The sequence below is a fragment of the Rhagoletis pomonella genome, unplaced genomic scaffold (genome assembly GCF_013731165.1).
Source record: "Rhagoletis pomonella isolate Grant_MI unplaced genomic scaffold, Rhpom_1.0 Rhpom_scaffold_00003, whole genome shotgun sequence".
Taxonomy (NCBI): Eukaryota; Metazoa; Arthropoda; class Insecta; order Diptera; family Tephritidae; genus Rhagoletis; species Rhagoletis pomonella.
The window spans coordinates 72719088-72736398 of record NW_023458557.1 but is presented as its reverse complement, the minus strand read 5'-3'; the positions used below and the strand labels follow the sequence as shown (position 1 = coordinate 72736398).

Below are 17311 nucleotides of genomic sequence, written 5' to 3'. Positions count from 1 at the left end.
CTTTTTTCCACAAGTGGATTGAATTGCAGACAACTTTTGGGTTTGATGACTGGCAATTTTTTGAAGAACTCTACATACATAATTTGTTTGTGTAGAACCAGCAAAAAATATTCCGAAGATTTTTTTTCGTGGCAGAGACACTGCAACACCTTGCGACTGGTGACTGTTTCCAATAGTACGACAATGGATTAAAAACGCTGGACATCATATGTATGTATATGCAATAAATTTGTAAATGGCGCTGAATGCGAGGGAAACGGAAACGGAAATACGCTACGCTACGGACAGGTGAATAAGTATACATTCGTACTATGACATAGGTATGTAAATAGGTGAAGTGGGGATTGATGTTTTTGCCGCAAAAAAAGCCACTGAAAGGGCAAGGTTATCAAGCGATACATTTTTTAAATGTTTACACCACTCAATACACGTGCTAGCTGTGCAGTTAGATATGTATGTATGTATGTAGCGCGATGATCGATGGATAAAAGTCCGCATGGACAAACAAGTAAAAGTTAATAAGAGACAGGAAAATCGTCCAATATACGAGTAAATGCGCGTATATGAAGCCACGTCCCAATATATTCTATAAGAAAATCCTAAAGAGTTGCAAATGGTGTTGTTAAGAGTTGTTGTTACATTTTGGCGTGCACTTCCCATAACGCCCAGCTCAACTGTGATACTGCATTGAAGTTACTCAAACATATAAGGGCTTCGTAGGTGTTTATGTAGATGCAAATTCTAGGGCTCGAGGCCTTCATAGCCAGGTGAAAGTGAATTTCAATCGTTAAATGCAAACAAGCGTGCAAATGGGTGCATATGTGGGCGTGCAGATGTGCGAGCCCACTTAGTGCACGCGTATTGTAGAGGCAAGGGCATAAGAGAATTGGGTCACAGACGCATAAATACAAACACGTGGCAGTTAGTTCCACTTTCATACGCCTACACAAATGCATAGGCTCGTGTGCATGCTGTCAATCAGTGTAGGCTGACAATTGTAATGAAAACATAGAATTTACTCAGATTTTCGCTAGTGTGCTGTGTAAGCCAATGAAAAATTTAACAAATGAAAATTCAGTAATTAGTCTGTTCGAATAGATTTCTGTGAAAAATATCCAACTGCAACTTCTCTTCTTCTTCTTTTTTGGCGCTGTAACCACCTAAGCGATTTTGGCCGAGTTCAGCAAAGCACGCCAGTCGTTGCTCCTCTGTACCAACTGACGCCAACTGCAAACGCCAAGTGAAGCCAAGTCCTTCTCCACCTGGTCTTTCCACCGCGGTGGGGGCCTTCCTCTTCCTCTGCTACCACCAGCGGGTTCCGAGTTGAATACTTTCAGAGCTGGAGCGTCGGTATCCATTCGAACGACATGAACAAGACAGCGGAGCCGCTGTATTTTAATTCGCCGCACTATGTCCATATCGTTGTAAAGCTCATACAGCTCCTCGTTCCATCATCTGCGGTACTCGCCAACGCGTAAAGGCCCGTAAATCTTCTGCAAAATCTCTCTCTCAAATACTCCAAGAGCCGCCTCATCGGATATTGTCATTGTCCATGCTTCTGCGCCATACATACCAGCACGGGCATGATGAGTGACTTATAGAGCGTGGTTTTCGTACGTCGAGAGAGGACTTTACTCCTGAATTGCCTACTCAGTCCAAAGTAGCACTTGTTGGCAAGAGTGATTCTGCGCTGGATTTCAATGCTGACATTATTATCGGTGTTAATGCTGGTTCCCAAGTAAACGAAATTTTCTACTTTCTCGAAATTGTAACTGTCAACAGTGACGTGGGTGCCAAGGCGCGAATGTGCTGACTGTTTGTTTGATGACAGGAGATACTTCGTCTTGTCCTCGTTTACCACCAGACCCATTCGCTTTGCTTCCCTATCCAACTTGGAAAAGGCAGAACAGACGTCGCGGTTTTTGTTACACTGAGAAAAAGGATTAGTTTCGACAACTAAAGATATTTAGTTCCCGAATTTTGACAATATTTGGGAACTGTTACCAAGGATTGGGAACTATTACCATCGATTGGTAATTATAACTAAATATATTAAAGCTTCTAATATTCATCTAGGTTGTAATAAATCGTTAATTTAGTTGAAGGGTTTGGTTAATACTAATAAATATTTCTTTGAAGCATATTTCTACAAATTCCATTCAACTTAACGTATGGTTCATAGAAGGATGTTATTAAGCTCTGCTAATGCAGATAAGCTTTCTTTCAACACGTGGTTTAGTCATAGTTACCAAATCTTAGTTGAGGCAACCACGATTTGGTTTGAGAGTGGAACATATTCATGCTTGTGAGCCACCCCTAAAGAATGCTGAGCGCTCTCTGAGCACATACGAAGAGCGCCAGCTGAGCAATGCACACAGTCCCACTTATTGAATCGTTTGAATGCGCTAGTATGCCGACCATTGCATTGTGCGTGGAAATCATTGCTCCGCTACCGCTGTTCGTATATGGGTGAAACACGCATGTGGTCCCAGAGCGCTCAGTAAGCTATGGCATGTCGATCGCTGCGCCATGTGTGCTATGACATGCCCATACTTGTTTGTCACAGTTTCAGTTTTGCTATCATCGCGGGTTGTTTCAGTGCGCGCATAGTTTGAAGTTTAATTAAAAATATAAAGTTTGATGCCAACCGGGGGTTTTTCAGTGGATATATAATTCATGTGAATTATAATTTGAAAGTGTCTATTTAGCTAAGGAAAAAGCAAAGCAGTATACTTCCAGCAGATATTGACCTGGGTTTTCGCACGACTGTTCCTGTTTCATCGTTGTTTTTTAGGAAATTCTTACCACCATATACATATGTATTATTTACTTTAGTAACTAACTTATGTAAATATAAACGTATTTTTATGCTTAATATATGCAAATAAAAGAAGAAAGTAAACACAACAAACATCGAGTAAATTTTTATTTGTGTCAAACTGAAACTTTTTTCCCAATAATAAACGGTTAGCTGATTCAAGTCTACGGCAAGTTCACAAAATTAATTGAAAACTTGTATCAACCAAAGCATTGTTTATATTTGCTCAACAATGATTTTATTCAACTAACAATATTGTCCAATCAAGGTAGTCGTTTTGTAATTATTAACAAATATACATTTGTCCCAACTAGAAGTCTTAAGTAAATTGCAGACTTTCGTGAACTATATATTTATTTCGCCATATCCAACTATGCCACTTGTACACTATAACCAAATCTTGGTTATTATAACTAAACCTTTTTCTGGGTGTACCGATGATGTCGATGTCATCGGCATAAGCCAGCAATTGCACGCTCATGTAGTAAATTGTTCCGGAGCGGTTCAGTTCTGCAGCTCTTATTATCTTCTCCAGCATCAGATTAAAGAACTCACATGAAAGGGAGTCGCCCTGTCTGAAACCCCGTTTTGTGGCGAACGGCTCGGAGAGGTCTTTCCCAATTCTGACGGAGCTGGCAGTATTGCTCAACGTCATTTTACACAGCCGTATGAGTTTTGAGGGGATGCCAAATTCAGACATAGCGGCATATAGGCAACTCCTTTTAGTGCTGTCAAAAGCGGCTTTAAAGTCGACAAATAGATAGTTAGTGTCGATCCATTTCTTGCGGGTCTTTTCCAAGAATTGGCGTATTGTGAATTCCTGGTCTATGGTGGCTCTATGCCAGGTCTAAAGCCACACTGATAAGACCCAATCAGTTGACGGTGGGCTTCAGTCTTTCACACAATACGCTCGATAAGACCTTGTAACCTATACTTGCGGGGTCACCTTTCTTGTGGATTGGGCAGAGCACACTTAAATTCCAGTCATCGGGCATGCGTTCCTCTGACCATATTCTGCGCAAGAATTGATGCATGCCGTACTTGAATAGCTCAGCTGGCAGGCTGTCAGCTCCAGCAGCTTTGTTGTTTTTCAGCCGCGTTATTGCTATACGTACCTCGTCATAGCCAGGCGGTGGAACGTCGACTCCGTCATCATCGACTGCGGCCTCGGGTTCTTCTTCTTCAAAACTTCCCGTGCTGCTACCATTTAGTAGGATGGAAAAGTGTTCCCTCCACAATTTAAGTACGCTCTGGACATCAGTTACTAGGCCATTATTGTTCTTACTGGAGTACGCCCCGGTCTTTAAACCTTCCGTAAGTCGCCTAACTCTCTGGTAAAATTTTCGGGCATTCTTCCTGTCGGCCAGCATTTCAAGCTCTTCGCACTCACGTATTTCAGCCTCTCTCTTCTTATTGCGGCAAATACATCTCGCTTCCCTCTTCAGATCCCTATAGCGGTCCCACATAGCGCGCGTTGCGCCCGATCGCAGCGTGGCCCTGTAGGCGGCATCTTTTTTCTCCGCAGCTTCCTTACAATCCTCATCGTACCAGTTGTTCTTTCGGGCTCGCTGAAATCCGACTACTTCTTCGGCGGCGGTACTTAATGAGCGGGAAATGTGGTTCCACTGCTCGCATATGTCGCTTTCAGCGTTGCCATTTTAGCCGTTTTCCGGCTAGATTTAGCCGGTTTTGATAGCAACTAGCCGGAGAAAATTCGATCTAGCCGGCAGCCGATTTGTTAGCCGGTTTGTAAAAAAAAGTTTTTAGCCGATTTTACTATTTGCCTAATTTTCAGGTGCAAAAAGTAAACCAGTTGTTCGAAAGCAATAATGCAGACCCAATGAAGATTTTTAATGAACTTAATGTTTTACTTTCGCATCTATGCTCCTAGTGGTTATTAGCGCGGACACATTTGATCCTATATGCTCCCCGTTGGAACCATACCTTGCTCCATTTCCTCAGTTTTATCACAGTTTTGAAGAGTATTTAAAAACAAAAGTAAGCACAAACGCTTTTGACCACGAAGCCGAGAAAATAATTCGAGAAAATGGTCGCTATTTTATTATCACTTTAATAATATTACTTTAATAATAAAGGAATTACGCCAACGCCTCCCTACAAATATTGCCACACTAAAAAAAATTGACTTTTTTCGGTTGGAAATGCATTAAGAGTAATTAAACCACAAGTATTTGTTCAACTACAGCAACAAAAACACAAATATAATGCCGACGAAATAACATCCATAGAGATGTAATGGCAACGGTTAACTTTACATACCTGGAGTAATTTAGACTCAACTGTAAAATTTTGGGCCGAAGTTTATCAATTTCGAAATGCCCTAGGAGAAAACCCTTTTGCTGACCTTTCCAACCTAGTTTTTAGTTTTCCTGTTTTGCCTATAAGTAATGCAGAAGTAGAGCGAATATTTAGTTCAATGAATATAATAAAAACCAAGCAAAGAAATCCAATGTGCGTTAAAACGTTAAACGCTATTTTATATATAAGATACGGTTTAAAACGTGAAGAAAAATGCTGCCATAGTTTTACTGTAGATGACGATCTCTTAAAATTAATGAATTCAGGTGATATATACAATAGTGATTCATTTGATGATGAGGAATATACACTCGATATAAATTAATGGTGTTAACTAGTCTTTCGTTTCTTGCGATTTATTTAAATAAAGCATGTGAATTTTCACTTAAACATTTTAGCCGTTTTTTGCCAGAGTCTATGTGAAATTTCACTAAAACATTTTAGCCGTTTTTAGCCGCTTTTTTTTGCCAATCTAGCCGGTCGGCCCAAAAAGTTCTGGCAACACTGGTCGCTTTGTTGAAGAGTGCTCTCTGAGAGCAGGTGTGAGAGTCGAGTAGCGAAAGCGCTGGCTGTCTGTTGTGATTGCAGCTTTTCGACGTTAAGCTTTCCTTGCATATTTCGGCGCACATTTTTTACTGCACAGAGGCGGGTGCGTATCCTGGCTGCAACAAGATAGTGGTCTGAGTCGATGTTTGGGCCTCGGAGTGTGCGTACGTCCAAAACGCTTGAAGCATGCCTTCCGTGTATCACAACATGATCGGTTTGGTTTCTCGTTTTTCGATCCGGAGACATCCACGTAGCTTGATGGATCTTTTTATGCTTGAACCTACTACTGCATACTACCATGTTTCGGGTCCCGGCGAAGTCGATCAGCCTCAATCCGTTGTCGGATGTTTCGTCGTGGAGGCTAAATTTTCCGATGGTGGTTCCAAAGATCCCTTCCTTGCCCACCCTGGCATTGAAGTCGCCAAGCACGATTTTGATATCATGACGGGGGCAGCGCTCGTACGTGCGCTCCAAGCGCTCATAGAAGTGATCCTTGGATGCCTCATCCTTCTCTTCCGTCGGGGCATGGGCGCAGATGAGCGAGAGATGTTGAAGAATCTCGCTTTGATGCGGATTGTGGCTAGACGCTCGTCCACCGGGGTGAACGACAGTATTCGGCGACGCAGTCTCTCTTCCTCCACAAATCCAAGTCCGAATTTGCGCTCCTTACATGGCAGCTGTAGTAAACGTCGCAAGGCCCCAGAAATTGCTAGCCTTGGCCCGTCCAACGCATTTCTTGGATGGCGGTGATGTCAGCTTTTGTCCTTACGAAGACATCAACCAGCCGGGCAGAGGCACCTTCCCCATTAAGTGTCCGGACATTCCAGGTGCATGCCCACAAATCGTAGTCCTGTAAAAGTTTGCCGTGGTCGTCATCATAAGGGGGGTCTCATCCCAGACTTTGCCTTGCTTCTTCACTGGAAGTGGTTTTTACGTGGCGGGTCCCAAGCCCAGCACACAACCCATTGCTGGGACGGGGGTGGTTTCGCAACCAAATACACGTTTATACAGCGAGCCGCTTGTTCCACACCTACTGGTGAACAGACGCTGCAGACTTCAGTGAGCCCTTAAACCGAATAAGTCGGAGTGGCCCCACCGAAGCACCCTCTCTTTCTGCCGTGACCCAAGGCTCCACTCGGATTGGTTACCGCATCTCGCACATGGGTTGCTCACGTTGCCCAGAGTGCGCGAATGAGGACGCAATGGTCGGGGTTTGAGTATAGACATGCAACTGTAACTGCATACGCAGCGCAACGACTATACCCCATTACACTCCGTAACAACTTGCAGGAGAGTAAAAAACGATTCTCTCTCAAATAGGAAAATATCCACAAAGAATACAGGAAAGCTGAAAAGGGTTAGGAAGATGGTAGAAACAGAGGGGAAAGGAACAAGACCATGACACTTAAGGCTTCTTGTAAGGAAACAGATCCCTGTTCACCACGACTGATATATATATCCGATAGTTCAACGGAGTATGAAAGAAAGGCGACTCAAGGTGCTTGAATCTTAGGTTCGCCAAGGCAGTACACTTGGGCAGCAATTTACCTCACCATCCTCCATGCTTCTGGTGCAGTAAGTGTCATCGATGATATTCAGCATTGCCGCGTCCTTACCTATCACGCAATGACCAGTTAGAACTCCCACCAATAGTGAGAGGCGTAAATTTCTTAGTCTCAAGAGCTCCCAGGATCACCCTCGGTCTACATGTGGCCAGAAGGATTTAGCCACCTTGCGTTTCAAGGTCTTCGCCCACTGAACGCTGACCTGACTCAACGCCCATCTGTCCAGATGTAGACTGCATGAGGTCAGATTTTCCCTTACCGGAAGGAATACCTCAAGGTCTTGCCAGCTCATCGGCCATGCAGTAACCTTAGATTTAGCTACGAAGCATACTAACGAAATTATACGATGCGGGCGATAAGTCAAACAATACCTCACTGTTTACGAACGAATCAACAAGGAGCCAAGAGCCTTGGTACCTTCTTGGCTGTCGTAATAGATATTCACCTCTTTAAAATATCTTACATTAGTGAGCAACCCATCCGAAGCCTCCTTTATTGCGGCTAACTCTGCTTGGGCAACGCTAAAGTGATCCGGTAGCCTGAATTTCAGGTTGATGGAAAGTCTCTCTCGCTCTGAGCGAATTTTTATTTTTTGACAGTTTTACTAGTTCTAGTCCGAGGAACACGTGCGGTGCTACCATATTTCTGAATTAAATATTTTCCATACTTATGTAAGTATGCATTGTGAAACTCAAATTTGAGCAAAATCTAAAACTGATCTTAGCTAAGATTTTTCTCAACCAGAACTTCAGTTCAACTTTAGTTTGGTTGGTGAAACCGGACCTAAGTTTATCTAAGCTTTTAACAACTTGGCTATATTTTGACATGCCTGCTACAACAATTATTTTCAATCAAACATTTTCAGTTCACTGCCAGTTCTGCGCTCATTTAGCGCAAGTTTCGTCACACAGTTCCATCAAATATTGGCATTTCTCAAAATTCACTAAGCCTGTCAACATTTTCAACAGCCATTACGCCGCCGTCACCACGCCAACCGTTATTGTTTTCAACACCATTTGTCAGTGGATGCCCACACGTAAGCAAGCATTGGATAGTCATCAGCAGTGCTGCGACATTTACAAACAACCCTTTATTGAAAGCGAACGAAGTGCACCACAATACACTTACGAATGCGTGCACATATTTGCATAATTCATAACAATAGTGTGAACAGTAACCGCAGCACTAATGCATTGGCATTCGCCTTCAAATCTTCATATGCATTTGCGGATTTCTATGCATACATACATACATTCATACATATGTATGTACGTATCTTGCGGACATCCTGCTCTAGGGACATTCAACACCATAGCCGCCATCGCTGTCACGCTGATATGTAACCATTCATCAGCATGCGAATGTATTTCGTTGACGCTTTCCGCTGCCAAAACTGACAGACAATTATGTTGACACATGAGAAATGCACTTCTCGAGCGTAAATGGGCACAGCCGGCTGCTAGCGAAAAGATCAATTGGCTGCGCGCGTGATTATTTGGCTGGAAATCGGCAATACAGAGGAATGAGTAGGAAAATTTTCGAACATCGTTTACAAAAACAGGAGGAGAAAATACAATTCTCGACCTTCTCGACAGCCGAAGAGACGGCGGTGGAACGTCCCCATATAAACTGTGCCCAAAAGTAGCTATACTACAAATTCGCTAGAATTTCGTATATCGCCGCCACCGCGATAAAAGCTGCTAACTCTTTTTAGTTAAATTTTCCAGGAGAGCGGAAAAGCATCGTTGAGTAGTAACTACGCACTACTTTCAAAATTTTTAAATACCACTTTGGTCCCCTTGTAAACACTATATATTGACCACACAAAAACTATTGTTTTTTCGCTAAGGTTTAAAGTTATAAACAACAAAGGGATAGCAGGCTGGCTTTATTTCATATCAAAATAGAATAAAAATTGGAGCTAGAAGTTTATATACTAAATAAACATCTGGTGGACAAGTTTTTACTAGAAAAAATACCAAGAAATTAGGATTACCTAATCATGAAGACTAGTAGACGGCGCCTTTATCCTTAAAGTTTATAAGTATGAATTTATTAGCCCTAAAAGATTCAGGGCCAGTAGCATAAGGTCCTACATGCTGAAAAGTAAGTTGGGATTGGTTGAGTTACGCATTCGTATGCCTATCAGGAGGTGAAAGGGCTCTGCAAAATATGGTTGCTAGAGCTATTAATGTCATCACTAAGAAAGAATTTTCCATGGGCACTTTTATAGACGTTGAGGGCGCATTTGACAATGCCAGCCTAGATAGCATTTACAAATCGGCTGGCTCTAAATCATGGAGTATATTCTGTGCTGGTAAATTGGATTCGCTCAATGCTGGCACAAAGCTTCGCTATGATTCAGACAGATGGTCGTCAACATGGCAAGTGCGGAGCTCATTAGAGCTGTCCTCGGGGAGATGTGCTTTCTCTGGTGCTTGGTAATTGGTAATATTTATATACGCCCAGGTCTATGCAGATGATATGGCCGGCCTAATTGGGGTCATACTACTACTACTCGAAAAATGGTCACAGCAACACCGCAGTGATTCAAGAGCAGGCAATAGGTAAACCGTTAAATCAAAGTTGCGACATTGCAATGAAAATTGGCACATAACATGCACGTTGCACAAAAGGTGGGCTACCATGACAATGTATGACAGGTGGTCGGTCAGCCGTGCTACTAGCCAATTATCAACTGCATTCACATGCACTCTTTGTTGGTACATACACAAGCACCACGAGTCTGCTAAGTAGTCACTTATAACAGTGTCCTTCATACACGTGCAAAAAATACGCACTAATGCAATGCGTCGCTAATATTTGCTCAAAGCAAAAGCCTTGCCACTTTCACCAATGGTATGTACTAGCAAATTTTTGCCAATTCGGTTTTACTCTTTTTTTTATTGGTTCTAATTGGCATTTCGCTGCTGTTGTTGAGCTTTGCACTGAACGGCATACATCGAATTGAACAAAGATTTTGTTTCGCTCACAGTTAGCTAATCAAGCGCGTAATTGGGCACAAAGGATGTGTAAATAGTAAACATGTGCATAACACTAATGACTTTGTTGAACTGACATTGTAAGTGTTTACATAAGCATGTATGTACATATGTACATAAGTTGACATGGCTTATATTCGAAATAGGCGGCGTTGAGCGCTCATTAAATGTTTTGCCGTTTGTTGTTTGTTTGTTTTTAACTAAGACACGTTTTTGTATGAAATATTTGCATAACACTTTACTTGAAAAAAGAAACAAAATTGTCTGAGTTTTCTTAGTTATGAAACAGGTTGCTTATAAGCATACTAAATTCTTTTTTTCATCCATTTATGTCATTTGTCGGCACAGTTTTAACATGACTACTACTACCGTGTTTAGATATTTATCGATAAAGTTATCGATATATTTGTGAATATAGACATTGAGGCTCCGAAAAGGTCCCAAAGGAAAATGTGAAAAAAGTGTGTGTTTTAGGGCTCCTTAAATTGGTGATTTTGAAGTCTTAAGACGCTCTCTCAAATAATCCGCAAAGCCTCCGTGCAGACTGCCCTATTCGCCTATGATTTAGTTAAAAGGGCTCCTTAAATCATACGAAGGTAATTAAGGCGGAGTGTTTTGGAAGTGCTCCGAGAATATACCGCTTTTTCAAAATGCTCCTAACTTTATTTATCCATGGAAGGGAGCTGCCGCCTGTTTAGTAAATCAAATTCAATTTGAATTAAAGGAATAATTTATTTGTTTGAATTTGTTTGTATTACAAAATGGGTGTCAAATGGAAGTGGCTTAAAAATGTTTAAAAGATAATTAAAAGAGTTGCCACCTGTTTGAAAAGTCGAATTTAATGAAAGCAACAAGCCTCCTTCCTTAAAACATCGGTAAAAACATCGATGTTTTAAATCGATACATCGAGCTACCATCGATGTAATTTTTCGAAACATCGATTCTTCAAACATCGATAGTCTCATTGTAATTTACAACCCTAACGTGTAGTAGGGTTTCCACCTTTTTGAAAAATCAAACTCATTTTAAATAATGGCAATTAGGTTATTCAAATATATATCGGCGTTTAAAGTACAAAACCGCGTATCAACAAAATACAAAACCGCGTACGTGAAGTTGCATAAATTATTTTCTTGAGAGTAAAAACACTCATATTTCAAAATGGTTCTCTTTTTTTATAAAGCAATCGCATTTCTGGCTAGTATATTTCAGGACGAATAGATAAAAATTGAGCAAAGAGCAAATGTCAGTTACGCGGTTTTGTACTTTAAGCGACGATATATAATTATGCATCACAATATGGGTGTGAGACGCACGCAGAAATTTCATGTGTAGACTCAGCGAGACGGGTGATGGCAATCTAGTAAATAATTAAATAATAAGCACTCGAGTTTTTTCATCATTTCTTTTTATTGAAAAACGTTAAATCAAAAAAAGTGATTAACATATCGAGCCTTTACCGCCGAAATAACGTAAGCGCAATTTTTTTTCAAAATCTTCTTTTTGATGCAGAAATATTACTAGAGAGTCTAGATGCATTTCTGCACCAAAAAGAAAATTTTGAAAAAAATTTCGCTTACGTTATTTTGGCGGTTAGGGCTCGATATTATTAAGTAGAAACTGTAAAAACGAAAAAATCATGAAATAAAACAAAAATATTTATTATATTTTTTAAACGATTTTTGGGGTTTCGATCAACTTTGCGCCCTCTCTATTCAATTATTTGCCACAACCACCTTACATATTTTCTATTAAATACGCCTGAAAAGCTCTAAAGTTAACCATAAGTAGTTTTTTATGCATTATTTATTTTATCTCTAAAAGCAGCTTTTTTTGCGCTGCACCTACCCAGGAACATTTCGATGGCTGAGTGGAAGATCGACCTATCTCGGCAGCCAGTTCGAAAACGCCCTATCTCAGAAAACTTTTCTGGAATACCCTACTTCAGAATTTGATTGAAAAACGTCCTATCTCAGAATATTATTGAAAAACACCCTATCTCAAAATTCGGTTCAAAAATACTCTATCTCAAACAAAAATATATTGAAAATAACCTGAGATAGGGCGTTCTTCAACCAAATACTAAGCTAGGGCGTTTTTCAATCAAATTCTAAAGTAGGGCATTCTTGAAAAGTTTTCTGAGATAAAGCGTTGTTGAAAATTTTTCTCAGATAGGGCGTTTTCATCATCATTACCTTTTTAAACGAAATTTTCGTCTTACAGACTAGATACAAAGAAAAAAAAACAAGATAACAAAAACGGAGTTCGGCATTCTTTTAATTTTGTTCGATATATATATTGAAATCGATACTTTTATCGACTATAGTTATCGGTAATCCTATCAATGATATATATCGATAGGTTATCGCTGCGATTATGCCCCTTATGCTAAGTAATTTCTAATTAGTGGTGTGAGAAAGCTTCTGCCGGAGTTCGCGATGCCAGTTGCTCTTATTTAAGCTTTGTACTGCTAATCCATTTTCCATCGTATACTTACTTTCCTCAGTTGTTAAATTAGCAGTTGAATGCACTGATTTTACGAACCTGGTGCTAATGTGTAACGTTAAAGAAAAACCTGAAAACAAAAACAAACGCTCACATTTTATTCAAGTATTTGACCGACCTTCTGCAATTTGTCCTGTGCTAGTCGCACAGAAGTGACAAACTTTAGTTCAGCGCCGGCTGCGAACGCCATTACTTTTTTTTAAACCAATATAAAAGACCAATTAAACCAATGTAAAAGAGTTTACAGCCGATTTAAAAATTGTATGATCTAAAAATTGGAAATCTGAAAATAACGTTTAGAACACGATCGAAAAAATAAAAATCAAGAAATAAAGATTAAAAATGATCGACCAAATTAAAATCACAAAATAAGGATTATTTCTAATTGACAAAAATATATTTTGATTTTTATTGGCGCTTACACATGCGCCTTGATATTGTCACACAAAGGGGAGGGACCTACAGTTTTACGCCGACTCCGAACGGCGATTGTATTTTTATGAGAAGCTGTTCATGACAGAAATGCACTCGGAGGTTTGCCATTGCCTGCCGATTTTATTTTTAATGTTAGGTTGAACCAGGCGATAACGATTAAAAACTATCGTAAATATATAAATAAAAAATTACGATTTTGCAATGATTTTAAAATAAGGATCCTTCACATTAACGATTATATTCGGTCCCGGCTTTTTATAGATTTTACATATACATACATACATTTTTTTACGCCAAAGTTGAACAAAACGAGTACATTACGAATTTACAAATTTTTTAAATTTTATTTAGAATTTTTTCAGTATGCAGTTTTAAGCGATTGCAAAACTGGCGTTAATTTTTTTTTTTTTAATTTTCTTTGAAAACGATATTACGCATTTTCTTCCATAAGAAAAAAGTGCAAAAGCCGTCAGCCGTCGTAAATTTGTAATGTACTCATTTTACTCAACTTCGGTGTAAAAAAAAATCATAACTCAAATTATTATAGAGTGCACCCTTTATCAAAGAATTTGCACGTGAAAAATTTTTCAAGAAAACGATTTTAAAAATATTTCTTTTCATAGAGATTTTTTATGTGTATATGTGTTATTTATTTCAAATTTTTTTCTCACTCCGTTCTCGAGATATTTGGAAAACTATAAAATCGATTTGTTTTTGTGCTGTAAAGTTTTAAAAAGTATATCAATCAAGCTCAAATTTCATATTTGTTTATTATTTATGTTTATCCATCAACCCTAAAAATGTAAAACAAATCAAACACATGAAGTGTGAACCCCATTCATTTTGGTATGGTACGCCCCATATATATGTAGTAGTTATGGAATCTTACCATTCCCCTTCCGCTTGTACGAGACTACTTTCGCCTCAATGTACCCTTAGTTAGGTTGAATACCTTGGAATATCCGCACTGCTACGCAACTTCTTATACATATGTACATACATAAATAGCATGTTTTTTCGCGTTAGCATGGAAATGTTAACTTTGTCATTAACTCTTCGTTCAGCTAAAGTGGCGCAGCAAATTATGACATTTTTCACTAAAATTTTGTTCCTTTCCTTCCTTTCCCCAGTTGCATTGTTGTTTCCTGTTTTACCCTCGTCTTCTGCAAACTCATTTAAAACATATTTGCACATAATTATGTGTCCAGTTTGCAATTAACAAAGTGCTGCGTTAGCTGCCAAATTATAATTATGAAACTTGGCTGCTGAGTTTTGTTTTGTGTGAGTTAAAAAAAATATATATATTATTTTCGACTTTGTGCTATGCCAATTGCATTACCGTGGGACTGCATAACATTCTATTGTTTTACAGTAAAACCCCTTTAAGTGGTACAGCTGATAATTACGCCAGCACAAATTATCCCGACGGCTCTTAAGCGGATGTTTGTAGCCGGCGTTTCATCTTGGACAGCAAAATATTGCATTTCCCTCAAACTTAAAAAATTGCATTCACCCATTAAAGACGTTCAACTTTCTGTTTATCTTCTATTAAGAGTAAAGTTTGCCCCTTTTGTGTGCCGGATGTTTCTTTTTTCAGATAGGTTATGTTTACAAGTGTAGGACTTGTGCACAATGTTGGACTGACCATTTTAGAATGCGGGTTATATGTATTTAGTTTTAAGGTCTTTCTCAAGGGATCAGTTACATCCAATGGGCTACGATTACCAATAATGTAAATAGTTGATCTTTATGTGTATGTTAGGGTGAAAAAGGATCTTCTCAGTGTGGTGGCCTATTCGGTTTTTTTCTGACGCCATGCATAAATCTATACTGCCCATTCTTCTGCTGGGCATCGCTGGCGCCGTCTTCGCTTTTATCTCAATATTTTTCAGGTGTTCAGTCAGCACAACCAGCGCAATAACTTCAGCGAAGCCAGCAGACCATTGCACCATTATACATTCATTCCACAATGCTGTACCGAGCACTGACGCTGGAGATGTACATACCTGCTCTTACTGCATACTTTTTTCCCCGCAATCGATTGACAAAAACAAAGAAATTTCGAAACATACTCACAAAACTATTGGCCAAATATAGTAAAACTGCATTTTTAGTTTTTCTCTCTGACGCCAGAATTTTTTTCTTAGAAAGACTTTGATGATTGATTCCAACAATTATTTAAAAAATTCAGTGTAATGTTGAACAACAAATACGAAAATTTTTGGTTTGCAAGGAGGAATAGGTATTAAAAATGCATTTTTGTTTAATTTTATTTTTTTAAGATAATAAATTTAGAAGGACAAATTTCGAGTATGTGATCAAGTGTGTATTATTGAGTCCTTATAATTTTTTCAAATATAATTAGTGCAAAATTTCAAGGTTATTCAAGGATAGAACTTAAAAGGACATTTTCTACACCTAATCGTCCTTATGTATCAAAAGGTTTAATCGGCTTTAATTGTACACAATTTTTTCTTTAATTTAATATCCATAATATCCATTGGTTTAACTTTTTTGAACAGGATGAATGGAAAAATTTTGCTGCAAGAATCGATTCTCGTCTAAGATTGATAACTGGTAAGAGTTAAGTTTGAATTACATAATCGTCGTTCTACTGTACTTCTTTGTTTATAATTTAATATTTTGTTGCTCATTAGTAACTGTATGCACAGCTTTGCCGCTTCTTCCCAAATATGATTACTCTTGTCATTTTTCATATTAAATTTCGGTGTGTTTGACCATTAGCCAACTTTTCGTTGCATTTTATGTATTTCTTTTTTTGTTTGCATTCCGCAGCAAAAATAATTTTGGCGAATGTTCTTAGAACGCCATTACTTATTTTTCTATATTTGTTTGTAAGAAATGAGGAAAAATAATGAGGCACGTCTTCCCAAGTATCCACTCAACAAACTCTTACGGCACTTACATTTGACCTTCGTATTGAAATGAAGTGAATCATACCCTCGTCAAATTAAAAAAAAAAAAACGAAAACAAAGCTAATATTTGGTATGAGTTTCTTTTATGAAAATATTTGTTATGATTACAACTTGTGCCTAGCTGTGTGTTCTACTGCAGTAGGCTGCTTTCAAGAAAAACTCCTATAACTGAGATGAAACTGCTGCCAATGTGTTGGTTGAAATGATGCAATTAAAAACAAAATCATTTTCAAGGTGATGACCAAGTACTCGTGCATATGTGTGTACATACATATGTTTATTTAGAAGAAAGTATAAGCATAAGATTTACACAAAACTTAAAATTCATAGTGCTCCTACGTACTAATTGGCTTTTTCCACCAAGGTAATATCTTTACTACTTCCCAAGTACCATATAGACATGAATTGGCTCAATGCTCAAGAGCAGAGTAATCAACGCGACCATAAACACGGGACCGGTGAGAAGGAATGCCACCAGTGGCACGCCTCAAGGGGGTGTGCTATCCCCTCTCCTATAGCTGTTAGTGGCGAACTTCTGGGAATTATTAAAACTAGGAGAATAAGGGTTGTCGCCTATGCCGACGATTTAGTGATGCTCATCACTCATCAACGATAAGTGAACTAATGGAGGGTGACTGGGTGATATATCTAAATGGGCCAGCCAAAATAGATTGAGGTTAACCGCTCCAAGGCAGAACTGGTATTGGTTACTAGAACCCACTTTTTCTCTGTCGACATTCGGGGAAACAAATAGAATAGGATGCAGGACTGACAGTAAGTAGCAAAGGGAGGTATACCCATCTACACTGATGGTTCAAAGATGGAACAAGCGACCGGAGACGGTCTCTACTCGAAGGATCTGCAGATCAACTAGTCCTTTCGTCTGCCGAACGATTGCAGCATCTTCCAAGCAGATAACTACACCATGTAAAAGGTGGCTAGTTCATTATTTAGTAGTAGGGTTCCAGAAAATGAAGCAACTATCTTTGTCGATGTGAAGCAGCACTGAAAGCAATAGGATCTAAAATAGTAAAATCGGGAATCACATAGAAATGGCGAAATGGGAATTGCTCAGAGTGGCCAACAGAAGAAGCGGATAGCTACGTACTACCACCGTTTAGTAATCACGTTAGGAAAATAGAGGAGTACACCATGGCCGCGACTAATGACTTGTGAAACAAACG

General features: G+C 39.2%; 1 protein-coding gene across 1 annotated transcript in view; it reads left to right on the top strand.

Moving 5' to 3' along the window:
• LOC118735498 (neuronal acetylcholine receptor subunit alpha-7) overlaps nt 1–17311 on the top strand; it is a 613475-nt gene that overhangs the window by 369428 nt on the left and 226736 nt on the right. The gene's annotated exons all lie outside the window — the stretch shown is intronic.